Source organism: Adiantum capillus-veneris, chromosome 1 (assembly GCF_014529385.1).
Source record: "Adiantum capillus-veneris isolate H3 chromosome 1, ASM1452938v2, whole genome shotgun sequence".
Lineage (NCBI taxonomy): Eukaryota > Viridiplantae > Streptophyta > Polypodiopsida > Polypodiales > Pteridaceae > Adiantum > Adiantum capillus-veneris.
The window spans coordinates 152,480,274-152,497,683 of NC_140931.1; positions in this window are offsets into that span (position 1 = coordinate 152,480,274).

The window sequence follows — 17,410 nt, forward strand, 5'->3', positions numbered from 1 at the left end:
TGCTAATAATGAGGCAGAGTATCAGGCTCTCATCTTAGGGTTATAGTGGTGTCTCTCCAATGGCATCTCTAGGTTAAATGTTTTTGGTGATTCCATGTTGATAGTGAAACAGATGGTAGGGGTATGGGCCTGTAAGAATGACAAACTAGCTACCAAAATGAGGGAGGCCAAATCTCTAATGAGGAAGTTTGAATGTGCACAGATCCACTTTGTACCGAGGGAAAAGAACAAAGAAGCGTATGCATTAGCCACAAGGGAGTTGCAGAGTGTCATGTTGGGGGCTATCATTGTAAAGGCCCTTCTGTTTCAAGGCAAAGAAGAATTGGAAGACATTCTCTATTTCTTGGAGCACTGTGAGTCTCCCAAGCACATGAGTCGAAATGAGAGACGATGGTTAGCTAGAAAGGCTACTAAATAGTGTGTGGTGAATGAGGATCTATATTGCAAAGGAAAGGATACACTATTTAGGAAAGTGCCTTCTACCAAAGATCAAGGGGATTCTAAATAGTTGTCATGAGGGAGTGTGTGGTGGGCATTTTGCTCAAGAAATCACTAGCAGGAAGATTCTCCAAGCAGGTTTAGTTTGGCCAAGTCTATACCGAGATGTGCAACACTAGTGCTGCACTTGCGAGGTATGCCAGAAGGCCGGACCTAGGAAGCTAGCCTATGAGAAGCAGAGTCCTATCTCAGCTTATGGCCCATTTGAGAAATGGGGCATTGATGCAATTGGGCCGTTACCATGACGCAGTCCGAAAAGGAATATGTCATCATGGGGATAGACTATATGACTAGATGGGCAGAGGCGCGCTCCACTACAAGGATTACTACCAAAGATGTGGGTGACTTCATCTTTGAATGCATTTGCTGTAGGTTTGGTACACCCTTGGAAATCCTATCGGATAGAGGGCGTGGGTTTCGAGTAGATCTAGTAGGAGAACTGATGGACAAACTAAAGATCAAGCGTAGGCACTCTACTCCTTGTTATCCTCAATGTAATGGGTTGGTGGAAAAGGTGAATAGCCTGATTTGTAATATTATCACTAAGCAAGTGCATGTACACCCAAAGTCCTAGGAAAAACACTTAGATGCAGCACTCTGGGCCTACAGGATATCCTTCAAGACATCTTTGGGGTACACTCCTTTTCACCTAGTGTACGGACAGGAGGCTCTTCTTCCCATAGTAATACAACTAGCAAGTCTGCGAGTTCTAAGGGCCTATCATGAGAATGACCAAACGAAGAAGGTGGAGCAGTGAATCATTGACCTAAAGCGGCTAGAACTAGACAGAGAATCTGCAATTCAATACTATGCTTCAGAGGCGGTAAAGTGACAAAGGAAGTTCAATAGCCAGCTGATAAAGAAGGACATCATGGAAGGTTCTCTTGTGCTACGATATGACAACCGGTTTGATCATCGAAAGGATGGTAAGTTTTTGCCAAAATGGGAAGGATCATTTGTGGTGGTACAGAAGTTTACAAATGGCAATTATAGGCTAGGAGACTCGGATGGGAAGTTGCATCACACCGCAGTAAATGGATGGCAGCTTAAACCCTACAACTACAGATTAGTGCCACCGATTAAGAAGTTTGCAGACAGTTGTCTATGTTTGGTTGATGACGAGTCAGATTGGGACATGGGCTAGAGACATGAATGTCTTAAGCCATAGGGGGAGGGCTATATGATGCGTGCTTTTCACCACCCCCCCATAAACCGCCCCTTTGTACAAACCTAGACTAGTAGACACCTCTGTTTGCCCCTTTGATCCGTGCAGCTCCAAGCATGCTTCGGACACGGACATTGCCACACCTTGGGGCAATACATGGATGTCGATACGGTGCACCCACCACAGTGAGCTTGACCGTGTTCCCGGTTCGAAGGTCACCTCGAACATAGTCCAACATTGGGAAGTTGTCCATGGATGAGGGGGGTTGCACGACCTTCGGCCATGGGTACTTATACCCCAAAGGGGGAGGTTTATAAATAAATAAATCTAAAAGAAAAAACGTTTTTTTCTTACAGGAAGGTGGCCGCCACCACCCCCCTCCTTGCTCTCGTGCTGAGAAGGGGCTGCCACCCTAGGCCTTACACTCTCTCTCTCCCTCCTGCTTGGTGCCACCACCCTCCCTCTCTCTTGTCCAAGCTCAGTTCAAGCATATCTCTCTCTCTCTCTCTCTCTCTCTCTTTGCCAGCCAACTCGCAACTTCCTCTCCTTGGTAAGCATCTACACACACAGACACGCCCCATCACCTTCTTCTCAGCACCCCTCAATCTCTCTCTTTCGTTCCCTCAGGCCTCACACACTCTCTCTCTCTTTGTCGGCAATACAACAAACGACTCTCTTTCTCTCTCTCTCTCTCTCTCTCTCTCTCTCTCTCCCCTTTGGCGGCACGATCTACACACACACCCTCAGCCCTCCCTCGCTCTCTCATGCGATATTGCCAAAATCCCACCCCCCCCCCCTCTCTCTCTCTCTCTCATCCATTATCAGCATGGCGTTCTTGTTCCCTCCCTCTCTCTCTCTCTCTCTCTCTCTCTCTCTCTCTCTCTTCCTCTGTCAACAACCATACTCTGGCCCTCTCCCTCTCTCTTAACACACACACCTCATCCTCACAACCCCGGCCCCTCTCGTTCAGCTCTCTCCCTCTCTCTCTCTCTCTCTCTCTCTCTCTTTCCATACACACACAGACACACTCATGGACACAAACACACACACACACTCGCCCATACTCTACTCTCCCGTTCTCTTGCTCTCTCTCAGCCTCAGAACAAGGAAAATTTCATGTTTTTTGTTGTACACGTGTACACACACACACACACACACACACACACATTTCTACTCTCATTCAAACACATCTCGAATCAGCCCAAAAAGGAAAAAAACTATTTTTTTGAACCTCCCTCTTGCTCATGTACTCGCACACCTACACTCATGCATATATTTATGTACATAGTCGTACATACACACTCTTTGACAAAGAAAATAAAACGGTGAAGAGCGACGAAGAGCAATGATATCAATTGGAAAGGTTGCGACAACGATCTCAAACAGCATAGTGGAGCCAAAGAGTGGGTCTGAGTGGGCATCAAATTACAAGGCCGATGATTGGGCGACAGGCCGCCACCACTTTGTATCAACCTCAAATGATTCCGGTGACATTAAAACTTGTGAATACCTTTACACCACGTATCATAATCTCCTTTTTTTGTTAAAAAAAGACTAGAATCACATACACCACTCTCTAGACCAAGAATGTGGTGCGCGCATAATTATAAGAGCCAAGAGTATAGTGAATGAAGTCTTTGCTAAGTAAAGGAGCTTCCACCACCAAGTCCATCAGTTTCATCTTCTCCAAGGATTTCCACCTTTGACAAACCCTTGTAAACTCTCTACCCTCTATCCATGTCTCCCGATAAGCTAGCTACAAGTAGCAAGCATGTAATTTCCCCTCTCAACTCTATCCCCCCCTCCCTCTACCTCTCTCCTATTCTCTCTTTGTGGACCTCTCCCATCACATGTATTATACAACAGACATATCTGACCCACTGTCACATGGATTAGGGCGCCACTCCCAATAAATAAAATCTACACTACAAGAGGTCGCGCAGAAATCGACGCAAGCACCGACGAGATAAAGTTACTTTTTAAACTAAAAAGCGCTGAAATAGGCCTCGAAAAAGACGCCGGTATCGTAGCGTCGGTATGACCATTGGTATAGCTTACGTCGGAATAAATCTTCAAATACACGTCGGAATAAACAACGTAATAAACACTAGTATTTGTATAGCATATTCCGATGCTGGTACCGTTGCTTCTACCGATGCTCATGCCGTTGCCTGTACCGACGACCAAACCTGCAAATTTTTTTGGGACAGAGAGGGCTGGGAACTAATGCTGCATGTATTGCAGCAAAAGAAAACAGCCTTCTCTGCCCAAAGAAGAGTGCACAAGCAACCGCACTCCACCTACAAGCTGACGCTAAAGAGCGAGTGTATGGCAATTAGCAAAATCCGATGCACAAATTTTTTATAGTTCATCTTACCAATTGCCATAAAGGGTTGTTTGACAGATGCCATTAGAAGAACAATCTACAAAATCAGTGAGTTGGTACCCTGGATCAGTTCAAAAGAGATAAGAGAAGACAATATCGATGCAACACGCTTAAATGCTATTGAAGTAGTGTGCATGGTGGAGAAGTACTTTCCAACAAACATTCTTACCATCCAAATGCATGTCCTTGTGCATGTGGTCGATGAAGTTGAGTTGTTGCTGGGGTGGTCCATAGCAGGTGGATTTTCTTCTTGGAGAGATTTATGAAGACTTTAAAGGGGTTTGTTCCTCAAAGGGCTCGCCCCGAGGATAGCATGGCCGAAGGATGGTTTGTACAAGAGTCTCTTGTCCTCATCAGTGAATTTTTGGTCTCAATTGATCCAGAGATGCCCCGAATGTGGACTACTGAGGTCAACATCAAGGTGACAGGGGACGAGCCGCAGGGACAAGGCATTGTTAGGAAGATGGACATCACAATGCGAGAAAAGGTTATGAGATTTTGCCTTCTCAACTCAGACATCATGCAAAAGTGGCTAGAGAGGTACGAAGGGGAAAAACAACAACGTTTGACAGATCGCCTTCAATTCAAGCACAACCGTCCAACTAGAAACCTTTCTTTTCCAGATCATCTTCAAAAATTGCTTGACTTTCCAACTGGGTGGTGGTTAGATGTGACACTCTCAGAGGCAAAGAGGAGTGGAGTGTTGATTACTGAAGAGGAAGAGGAGATGTCAAGGGGTTGCAATTGGCATGTATATTTCACAACTTCCTTTTTGAGCTCCACATGAAGATTATTGCTTTAATAACTGTTAGTCCGTTTCAATTTTGTGGCTGCAATATCACAAATATGGAGCTTTGTGGTCGCATGGGAAGCACTTCAGAGTGCAATGGATCGACGAACAAAGGGTCACTTTCGACAGTGGTGTTAGGGCAAGCTTCGTCCAAGAAAGTAGGAGTAGTGCCAGGGATGAGAATACAGAGACTAGCCAGCTTGAATACTTTGGCTACATCTAAGACATCTTGAAGATTAGCTTTAGAAAGTTTGATATGTTTATCTTTGATATCAAGTGGTTCAAAGTTATTACCAGCGGCCCTAATGCAACTGTGCATAAAGACAAGAGTGGATTGATTCAAGTGAACTCTAGGCGGGTGTGGACAGATGTGCGGGATACATTCGTACTTCCGCAACATTGTGAACAAGTTGTGTTCATACCGATCCACTATGGACAAAAAATGATGAGAACGATCTGTTTAAACCCTGCTGGCTCTATGTCGTTCAAGTTGCTCCATGTAGCAAGCAAGTGTGTGAAGGATTGGATGTTGAGCTCGAAGAGGTGATTCATGAACAAAGTGCATGACCGACTCCAACTTTAAGTTTATATTTTGAGGTGGATGTCAGCATTGAGCAATTGTCTGAACCTAGAGATGAGATGTCAAATAGTGAAGCTGATGCGGAGAGCGACGAAGAAGTAGAGTTCGATGACGAATATGTAGAAGTACAGATTGAACCTAGACATCTTTGGTGCATTAGATCTCATAGAGGATGAGAGATTAACTAATGACTTTTGCTAAAAAACCTTTTGTAAATCTCTTTTTATTATCTACAATATGTTAGGAAATAAGATGTAGCTAAATAGATAATTGAGTAGATTACTTAATGGAGAGACAGAGATTTATATACACGAGATTATAGAGTAGAGAGAGAGAGAGAGTACACACGATATACGTGGTTCACCCAATGTGGGCTACGTCCACGGGAAAGCAGCCACTCAATGGCTTTAGTACTTCAAAAAAGAAGTAGTTTACAAAGGGATTATACCCTTAATGGAGCTCCCGCCTTGCTTCACTCTCACCACCTCACACTCACCTCGTTGCATCAACTTCACACTATGAAATGTGTGTAGAAATGGCCTCGTTTTATAGGCCAAAAGGGCTGCCCTCTCTTATGAGAGACAGCCATGTGTAGCCGCCCTTGTGGGAATAAGTCCAAATCGGACCCTCCAATCTGCCCATGTGTGGCCGCCCTTGGGAAGACAAGTCCGCTTTTGAATTCGGCCACCGGCCACCGGCCATTGACTTCCGACCACCGGCCACCAGCCATTGACTTCCGACCACCGGCCATCGGCCATTGACTACCGGCCACCGGCCAACCGACCGGTTGTTTTCCAACCACTTTCCGGCCGCCATCCGGCCATAATATTCTGGCGAAAAAAAAAAGTCTCGGGGGCCTCCGCCCCCGAGGCCTTTAAAGTTGCCCATGATTCTTGTTCGTGAAAATTTTGGTTTCCGGTGAGTGATTTTCCTTCACGCACGATGGCTTCTCCTCATAATGGGGGCCTTACAAATGTGCGCTTTTACCACAGAAAATTACAAGGGTAAATCAAGCTCCATACTTAACAATCTCCCACTTGGAGACTGATCTCCAAACCAAACCTATGACTGCTTTCCATTCTGGCTTCTTATCCTTGAATGCCGATTGAAGATGAGCAGAAGCTCAACTTCTCCTTGTTGACCACCTTTGTAAACATGTCTGCAGGATTTTCACTTGTATGCACCTTTCCTAGCTTTAGTTGTCCCTCTTCCAAAAGAGTGCGTATGAAGTGATATCTCACCTCAATGTGCTTTGTCCTTGAATGAAAGGCTGAGTTCTTCGCAAGATGGATAGCGCTTTGGCTATCACTGTACAAGACACAATTGTCTTGTTTGAATCCAAGCTCTTCTAAGAATCTGTGAAGCCACATAATTTCTTTGCTTGCCTCCGTCATTGCTACATACTCTGCTTCCGTGGTAGAAAGTGAAACCACTTTCTGCAGCTTTGAAGCCCAGCTTACTACTGTGCCTCCAACTGTGAACACATAGCCAGTAGTGCTCCTTCGAGTATCTTTGTCACCTGCCATATCTGTATCAGCATACCCTTCTAGAAAAATATCAGCTCCTCCAAAATACAAAGCATTTGTTGTTGTCCCTTTTAGATACCTAAGTATCCACTTCACAGCTTGCCAATGCTCTTTACCTGGGTTGTCCATGAACCTACTCACAACTCCCACTGCATGTGCAATGTCTGGCCTTGTCCAGACCATAGCATACATTAGAGAACCTACCGCTGCAGCATATGGAACTTTAGACATATAGGCTATCTCCTCTTGTGTCTTTGGACACATATCCTTCGTTAGTTTAAAATGACCAGCCAAAGGTGTAGAAACTGGTTTTGCATTTTGCATTGCAAACCTTTCTAGTATCTTCTTGATGTAATCTTCTTGAGATAGCTTTATTGTCTTCTTCGTCCTGTCCCTTGATATTTTCATACCAAGTATCCTCTTTGCAGCACCTAAATCTTTCATTGAAAAAGATTTGGACAGCTCCTCTTTTAGGTCTTTGATGTCCTGCATGTTAGCACTTGCAATCAACATGTCATCAACATACAACATTAGGATGATGAATTTCCCATCTCCCAAATTCTCCGTGTAGACGCAGTGATCCGAGTTGCATCTTGTGAATCCATGATCCAACATCCATCGATCAAACTTCAAGTACCATTGTCTTGATGCTTGCTTTAAACCATACAAGCTCTTCTTTAATCTGCAAACCATTTTCTCCTTACCTTTTACTTCATACCCCTTTGGTTGAAGCATGTAGATTTCCTCCTCTAAGTCACCGTGAGGGAATGCCGTATTTACATCCATTTGCTCGAGATTTAGATCATGAGCAGCCACAAGGCTTAAGACAAGCCTAATTGAGTTCATTTTTACAAAAGGAGAAAATATTTCATTGAAGTCAATACGTTTCTTTTGAGAAAAACCTTTTACCACAAGCCTAGACTTGTACCTTTTCTTCCCACCTTCTTCTTTCTTTAGCTTGTACACCCATTTGTTTTGAAGTGCCCGCTTACCTTTAGGCAACTCAACCAACTCCCATGTTTGGTTGCGATGTAGTGAGTCCATCTCCACTTGCATGCTCTTCGTCCATTCTTCTTTGGATTCATGTTGCATAGCTTCTTCATATGATTTCGGCTCTCCAGAATCTGAGATCAAGAGATGGTTGAAGGAAGGAACAAACCTTTCTGGAGGTCTACTTGCTCTTGTAGATCTTCGGGGAATAGGTTGAGGTTCCTCATTTGGTTGACGTTGTTGCACATTGTCACCGTTTGCAGTCCTTGAGTCTTCACCGTCCTCAAGCTCCATGTACTCATCACCTGTTTCTTTTGTTTTTTTTCTTTCCAAGTAATCTTTGTACATATTTTGCTCGTTAAAAATTACATCCCTACTCCTTAAGATTTTACCATCTTCAGGATTCCATAGGCGATACCCAAAGTCTCCTTCTCCATAGCCAATGAAGAAACACTTTTTGGACTTTGCATCTAACTTTGATCTTAGGCTTCTATCTATGTGCATGAAAGCCTCACACCCAAACACTTTGAGAAATGCATAATTCACCGGTTTACCTGTCCATGCCTCTTCTGGAACTCCCCCATCCAATGCCGTTGAGGGTGACCGATTGATTAAGTACACAGACGTACTTACAGCTTCCGCCCAAAGCTCAAGCGGTAGGCCTGCATGTAGCCGCATGCTTCGTGCTCGTTCCATGATTGTCCTATTCATCCTTTCCGAAATCCCATTTTGTTGAGGTGTCCTTGGGGCTGTCCTTTGCCTCCGAATGCCATTGCTAGCACAAAAGCTTTCAAAAGCTTGGCTGCAATATTCGCCTCCATTGTCGGATCTGAGGCATTTAACCTTGGTACCTGTTTCATTCTCCACAAAGGCTTTCCACCTTTGAAATATGGAAAATACATCGGATTTATTCTTCATGACATAAACCCATGTTTTTCTAGTCGCATCGTCTATGAATGTTACATAGTACAATGAGCCACCAAGTGATGGTGTACTTGCAGGACCCCAAACATCAGAATGAACCAACTCAAGTTTTTTATTCTTTCTTTCATTTCCTGATTTTTGAAATTTTACCCTCTTTTGTTTACCATAAACACAATCTTCACAGAACTCTAAGTCCACTTCTTTCAAACCTGGTAGAAGCTTCTTTGTTTGAAGGATTTGCATTCCTTTGGCACTCATATGCCCAAGTCAGTAGTGCCACACCGCACTGTCAACTTCTGTAGTTGCTGCACAAGCTGAAGGTTGCGTGCTAACAGTACACAAGTAAAGTGTACCGACTTTTTCACCCTTGGCAACCACCAAAGATCCCTTTGAGATCTTCCACCGTTTGTTTCCGAATGCAATGTTGTGACCTTCATCGTCTAATTGTCCTGTAGAGATCAAATTTTTGCGAAGAGAAGGAACATGCCTAACATTTTTAAGCTTCCATTCATTTTTGTTAGCAGTTTTGACAGAAACTGTACCCTTGCCGACAATCTCACAAGCTTCATCATCTCCCAAGTATACATACCCAAAATTACCTTTGGTGTAGTCTTGGAAATGTTGCTTGTGTGGTGTCGCATGGAATGAAGCCCCGGAATCTACTATCCAGGAATTAGACACATTGTCTAATGAGAGATTAGAGCATCTTGCTCTACTTTACCTGCCACATTGGCCTCCGATGTTGGCTTGTTGTCTGGAGACTCTGTCTCCTTCTTCTTCTTGGACCAGCAATCCTTCTTGACGTGGCCCTTCTTGCCGCAGTTCCAACATTCAAGAACTGACTTTGTGCGTGACTTGCTCCGCCTTGAGCGATCACGACCCTTTTGGTTTTTGAACCTCTCCTTAGGCCTTCCTCTTGTTTCCACTGATAGTGCAACACTTGATGATTCTCCTGTGCTTCTCCTTCGCATTTCCTCGCTTAGGAGAACACCCACAACATCATCAAACTTAAGAGTATTTGTGCCAGAGATAGAATTACTTACAGCCATCACAAGGCTGTCCCAACTATCCGGTAGAGATGATAGTATAAGGAGAGCTCGCACTTCGTCATAGAAATTGATTTTCATTGATCGAAGTTGACTTATGTTTGTGTTAAAGTCATTTAGGTGTTCTGCAACTGAACCATTCTCTGCCATCTTTAGATTGAACAAGCGCTTCATAAGAAATACCTTATTGGATGCCGATGGTTTCTCGTAGAAGTCGTCAAGTGACTTCATCAAGTCCTCCGTGGTCTTCATCTCCGAAACATTGAAGGCCACCGTTGACGCCAAGCTTAACCGGATTGTTCCCAGTGCCTTTCGATCAAGGACAATCCATGCTTCATCTGCCATTGTTGCGGGCTTCTTCGCAAGACCGCCTAGTGGCAAATAGAGGTCCTTCTGGTAGAGATAGTCTTCAATCTGCATCTTCCAATGTTGGTAGTTTTTGCCGTTGAACTTCTCAATGTTGAGCTTCCCTTCCTCCGCCATAACTCCCACTCAATTCAAGGAATCCTTTCCTTGAGATAATTTAGCTACGAGCAAACCTTGCTCTGATACCAGTTGTTAGGAAATAAGACGTAGCTAAATAGATAATTGAGTAGATTACTTAATGGAGAGAGAGAGATTGATATACACGAGATTATAGAGTAGAGAGAGAGAGAGAGTACACACGATATACGTGGTTCACCCAATGTGGGCTACGTCCACGGGAAAGCAGCCACTCAATGGCTTTAGTACTTCAAAAAAGAAGTAGTTTACAAAGGGATTATACCCTTAATGGAGCTCCCGCCTTGCTTCACTCTCACCACCTCACACTCACCTGGTTGCATCAACTTCACACTATGAAATGTGTGTAGAAATGGCCTCCTTTTATAGGCCAAAAGGGCTGCCCTCTCTTATGAGAGACAGCCATGTGTAGCCGCCCTTGTGGGAATAAGTCCAAATCGGACCCTCCAATCTGCCCATGTGTGGCCGCCCTTGGGAAGACAAGTCCGCTTTTGAATTCGGCCACCGGCCACCGTCCGGCCATAATATTCCGGCGAAAAAAAAAAGTCTCGGGGGCCTCCGCCCCCGAGGCCTTTAAAGTTGCCCCTGATTCTTGTCCGTGAAAATTTTGGTTTCCGGTGAGTGATTTTCCTTCACGCACGATGGCTTCTCCTCATAATGGGGGCCTTACAAATGTGCGCTTTACCATAGAAAATTACAAGGGTAAATCAGGCTCCATACTTAACACAATACACTTTAGATGTTGTCATTTGTGTAGCAGTTTTGTTGATTTGTTATTTGTATTGATTAAGCATTTCTTACATAAACTAACATATTTTGTGGGTGTTGTTTGTGTATGATTAGCCATAGGCGATGACGATGAGCCATACTCTCTAAGTTTTAGTTTTTCTGTCACTCCGACCGGCATGTCACCCGAGCAGATGGGCTCGTTTTTGTCTCAGTTCACACCAGAGCAGATCGCGACGGCACAACACCAATGGGGTGCAGGTCCCTCTAGACCTACTACCCTACGCCCGGGACTAGTGTGGTCCCTACACCAAGCGGCCCCACACCTCAGTGTAGTGTGCCCCCTACGCCTAGGACTCGTGTGTCCCCTACACCGACGGGTGGTTCATCCTTGAGACGAGGTAGGCGTCGTTCTGGAGGTGATGGCTGCTTTGGTAGCGATTCTACCGATGCGTTCACACCACCGAGAGAGCGTCGTGGGACTTAAGACCACTGAGATTTTCATCTCTTGTAAAAGCTGTTTTCAAACATTGCATGCACCCTATGGGAGTCTTGAATGAAGATATAGTCTTCTTTACTTGTTGCTCTTCTGCGCGACTCAGAACCCATGGACCTTTTGGTATAGACCACTTTCCATTGGGTTTAAGTCGAGGCCACATCTCTAGCATTCAACCCACAGCTTGCAGGTCATCTCTTTGGGCCTTGCTCTCCCTTTTTTCAATGATGGTCTTCCAGATGATCTCCCCCACATTCTTGAAGATGTGCATTGGGTCAAGCAAATGATTAATCAGTAGGTCACTCCAATATGGGAGATCATGGAAAATAGAAAGTCTTTTCATTCCAAGTGGCATCCAATCTCCCCTCTCCAGTCACATGTTTTTCGAATCGCTCGCTTTCAGTGGATGCATGTCACGTTTGCATATGTTTGGTCCACGTAGCTCATGTCCTTCAAGCAAAAATCTACCATGCTCCTCGTAAACTGTCTTGCTCAAATGCTCAAAGCGGGGGAAGCCAAGTCGAGGACCACATTTCGGACATGCATGATTGCCCGAGTAACTCAAGTCTGAAACATCACAAAATTAAAATATAAAAGTGTTAACATAGCCATGAATCACATGTGTGTGAGGGTTTTAAAGGCACTTACCTAAGCATTCACCGAAGCCTGGCCAATCGTGCATGGTCCACATGAGAATTCCTTGCACATGTACATTCCGTCGTGCGATTGGTTGGGACATATCAACCACATCGATTCCTGTCCACAAGATTTGGAGCTCTTCTATAAGTGGTGCCAGATAGACGTCCATGTTCTTTGCTTTGTACTTTTCTTGGACGATCAATGACAACAACAGATGGCCCTTCTTGATAGCGAGCCATGGTGAAAGATTATAATTAACCAGACAAATAGACCACGTGCTCCATGACGAACTCTGTAATCCGAATGGGTTTACTCCATCCATTGCTAGACCAAAGCGGATACATCGAGGCTCGTTCTTAAATGTAGGCCAACTTTCCTCTATGTGCTTCCATGCATGAGAGTCAGCAGGTACTCTCATGCTTCCATGCATGAGAGTCAGCAGGTACCCGCATAACATCATCTGTCGATCTAGTATTTGAGTGCCATGTCATCAAAGCGGCTATGGACTGGCACCTGAACATGCTCTTTATTCTTGGAATGATAGGAAAGTGTCGAAGGACCTTTGCAGGGATAAATTTTCCTTGTGTGTCCTCCCTGTACCTATTTAATCCACAATTGGGACACTGTTCCAGGTTTGCATACTCATTGCACAAAAGTATACAATCATTAGGACATGCATGTATTTTTTGATAATCCAAGCCCAAATCAGTAAGAAGCTTTTAGCGGCTGGACGGGTAGGGGACATGTGATTCCCTTCTGGCAAGATTTGCTCATTCAACAACCTGACATTACATGAACAAGTCATCCCTTTGATCACTTTATATGCATTGTAATTTGCACTTTACCATGCTTAGGATAAAATATGTTTAAAAGGACTGATACGTCAGAACAACCGTAGACAGACTGCAATTAAGCATTGCCAATGCGGTACGGATAACTGAGATTTTTGCACCGGTGTAGAGAGGCATGCGTGCAAGACTTTGCATCATCTCGCCCTCTTCATCGTTGCTATCATGCCGTTGATATGAACGGGATGGCTGAGGTTGCTGAGGTTGGTCCACAGTACTGCGTTCAATGTTGTTGCCTTCTATGTTGGAATCCATGTCAAAGAACGCGTCCAACATCTGCTCCATCTCTACTTCTTGAAATGCCGCCTTAGGTATTAATTGGGAGGACTCAGTCGATGGCTACTTGTTTGAAAATCGTCTTCTCTGGGATGAAGTTGGAGCAATATCCACTACAAGAGGTTGTGTGCTCTTGTGACGCTTTTAGCGACGGAAATACATTGGGTTTTTATAACCTCCGGCGTCGCTAAGAGCGTCGCTAACAGCGTCAATACAGGAACATCTCTATAGGCATCGGTATAATCGTTGCTATATAGCGACGCCTATAGCGACGATTATAGCGACGTTTGCAGGCCATCTATAGGGACGTTTATAGCGACGTTGCAGAGCCTTATATAGCGACGTTCATAGCGACGCTCGAGAGGAAAATTTTTTGCTGGTAGGGCATTGAATGCCCTGCCACCCATCAACCATATTGAATGTTTCATTAATTGATTCACCTTTGAAAAAAAATCCAAAGGTAAATATAGACCCAAAATAGTCACCCACAAGACAATATAACCATTAACTCCATCATCCATAGTACGTATTGTTTGCAAAATAAAGACACAAAACTGACAACCGTTGTCGTGCAGCTCCGCTACCACGATGAGAAAAAGAGCAGAGCAATGCAAGCTAAGCTTCTTTGAAGCCTACACATTTAATGGTCAGTGATAAGGGCTTGTTAACAGGCCAAGTCTAATGATTAATGTATGCCAGATGCGGCTTTAAAGGGCCAATTGATGCCTTAATGATGCCAAAAAGGAGTATACCTGAAGTGAGCACATATGTGAGTTTATGATCTAGAACTGCAATGCTTGAAGTGCTCTACCGGCCTGTCTTTACGGCTCGTCGATTGGAGTCACGGTGAAGAAGTTATGGCACTTTGAAGTTTAAGTCGATTGCAAATCTCTACCGGATTGGGCAATTGCAGCTGAGTTGACATAATTGAAATGAATGCACGGGCCTGAAGTGCTCACTTTGTGGAGCATGCCAGTCTTTTCAGATCAGTAATCGGAGTTCTGGTTGCCAAGATATTAGCCTTTAAAGATTCGCCGGGGGCCGGCTCCGTACCAGTTTGATCCGCTCAGTCGGTGTGCCATCTGGGATTTTTTTTCACTTCGACCGAGGTTTTGGAATGTCCTGCAGCAACACTTTGGTTGATATGTTGTGCCTGACAAGAATATTATTTATCGGAGGTTGCTGATAGCAGGTAATGGCCGACACGGCTATGGCTTAAGCAGATACAAATTGAGGGTCATTGTTCAAATGCAATCACTTATACTTGCATCTAGCTAGCAGGCTTGTGGCACTATTCAAGACCTTTTTAAGGGCGTCAAAATTCACGATGATATTGTTAATCGAGGGCTACCGGGGAAAGTTGTTGTGCTTGGCAATACCTCGATCGGCATGTATGTTAAATGTGGTGCCCTAAATGCAGTGGTTAGGCCGCCCAAGGAAGGTGAGCCAGTGTCCGTCCGATGGCTACCCAAGCATAGGCCGCCCAAGGAAGGTGGGCCAGTGTCCGTCCGATGGCTACCCAAGCATGGCCGCCCACTTAAGGCAAGGCCGCCCACCAAATTAAAAGGAGGGTTGTGTGTGAAATAGGGGAGCCCATGGCGTGAGCAGCAGGGACGGACGCCGCAGGCAGCGAGAGAGGAAAGAACAGATCGCGCTGGCAAGGTTAATGCTCAGACGAGATCGCCAGTTAAACGAAGTTTTCTCAGGGTCTCCTCGCGCTTCCTTTCGGTGCCACTCGCGGCGCTTTTGGAGCTGCCCGAAAACGTGATCTGCCACGTCATAGCACCCCTTCCCATGCCACGTCAGTAGCGGCGGTGTTATTGATGGGAGGGGGCACGCTAATTATAGGAGGGTTGTCTTTTGCATGAAAGCATTCGAGGCAAGCCAACGAGGGCAAGAAGAGAGCAAAGGAAGAGAGAACGAAGGCAAGGCATACGGAGGTAGCAAGCATCAATGACGAGAGGAGAAGAGAAGGGAAGTTCGAGGAGTTGCAAGGAGGGTGAACAAGGAGGGAAAGCTTCTTTCTCTCTCTCTCTCTCTCTCTCTCTCTCTCTCTCTCTCTCTCCAACCCAATCAACCAAGGCAAAGCTTCTTTCTCTCTCTCTCTCGATCTCCAATCCAATCAATCAAGAAAAGAGAAGCTTGTCAAGGTTAAATCGTGCAAGCAAAGCGTGCAGTGATTAAAGCAAATCAAAGACAAAGAAGCAAGGCGGGACAAGCAAACCAAGGGAAGTCAAAACTTGCTCTCGAGTAAGCAAGGAGAGAGGATAAACTCTCTCTGCTGTATTTGGAAGATACAAGGGTATCAAGCAGGAGATTTTGTCGGATACTTACCTCCTAATCAGCTTATAAAGACTCTAATGGCGAGCATAAGTGGAAATTTTACAGTCTTGATCTAATTTGAGAGCATTAAACTCTCCTAACTCCATCAGTGCCGTTAACGACAACCATTTGTAATCGAATTCCACTTCGGCTAATCATTAGCAGTTTAAACCATTTCGATTGTCGAGTTTTAAGTATTTAAAGTGTTGAAAGGATCTGTTGCCTTGTGCTGTGCGTCTTGTCTCTCTTTTTTCCCACAGCAAGCAGCCCATATCCCCCGACACCTGGTGAACCCGACGCGAAACCGCGCTGGGGTGGAAAAATTGTTGAAGCATATGTCTACACCACAAGAAGCAGCCATGCAGCAGTTTGCAGCATACATGCAACAACAATAGGCTGCCCAATAGCAACATAATTTGCAAGAGCGGATTCGTAAGGCTCGTCAAAATGTTACGGAAAAGCTGCAACGGTTTGAGGGCTGAGATATTTCAAAATTTTGCAATTCGTATGAGCAGTCCATGGAAGATAATGGTATTGAAGACCAGTATTCAGTGGAAGGATTTCATCTGATTGCAGTGCCAGAACTTAGGCCCGGATTAAAGAAATTCAAGCTGCTCAAGGGCCGAACTGGCAGGATTTTAAGAAGGCGCTGCAAGAGGAATATTTTCTGGAAGATTTTCAACGGGTGACTAGACAGAGTTTTTACGAAGTGGGTGCAGAAGAATGGTAAAAATTTATCTGTACGAGAACTGTTGCGAGAGTTTGAAAAGAAGTTTGATCAGTTATTGTCAGCAGAACAACGTTCTTTGAAGGATCAAAAGGTGGAATTGTTTATTCAAGCTACTGATCCGCGACTAAAAAAGAATTTGGTGCAATTATTGGAGGATCCGGCGGGAGAATTGGGATTGACATTAGATTGGAAAATAGTATCTGAAGCGGTGAACATGATCGTAAAACGACAGAAGCGGGCTGATAAGCAGATCGTGATCGAGGTACTGGATGATGATGAAGAAGAGCTTAAAGAGAAGCCGCCCTCTACATTACCCAAAGTGGAGGGGCATGTTCTTGATGATCTCGTTAAAGGTATTCAAGAACTAAATTTGAATTTTAAAACTGTTAAATTTGAAGGGTTATCTGCAAAGGCGTCTACTTCTGAACCTAAGCAGCAGGCAGCCACCACATAAAAATTGGGATCGATGCATGTGGTGTGATAGTGAAGACCACAGGTTTGTGAGAGAGTGTCATGAGTTTGATGAAGCTTATAAAAAGGATGTGGTTTTCTGGAAAGACAAGAAGATTCATCTCAGGGCGACAGGGGAACTGCTCCGCTTGAACTTTGGCAGAGGCGGAATGAAGAAGATAGTGGAGGAAATACAACATAATGTTGCCCTTGTGGAAGCAGCTGCATATGGGCTGCGAGTTTGTGGTAAGGAAGATGATGATGGTACAGGTGCAAAGGGCCAATTTTGGCCATATGCTCTAAAGACAGCAGAAGCAGGAAAGGTAACATACGGGAAGCTATGACATGTGGGGAACTCAATTTGAGAAACCACTGGGTGGACCGATCCAGTGGATTCTCTTTCGGTATATGCTTATATTGCTAAAGCTCAAGCCAATGAAGCTATGGTGGAAGAGAAGTGGAAAAGAGATGAAGAGGTGGCTGGGGCGTCAAAAAGGTCGACGAGATCCAGCAATAA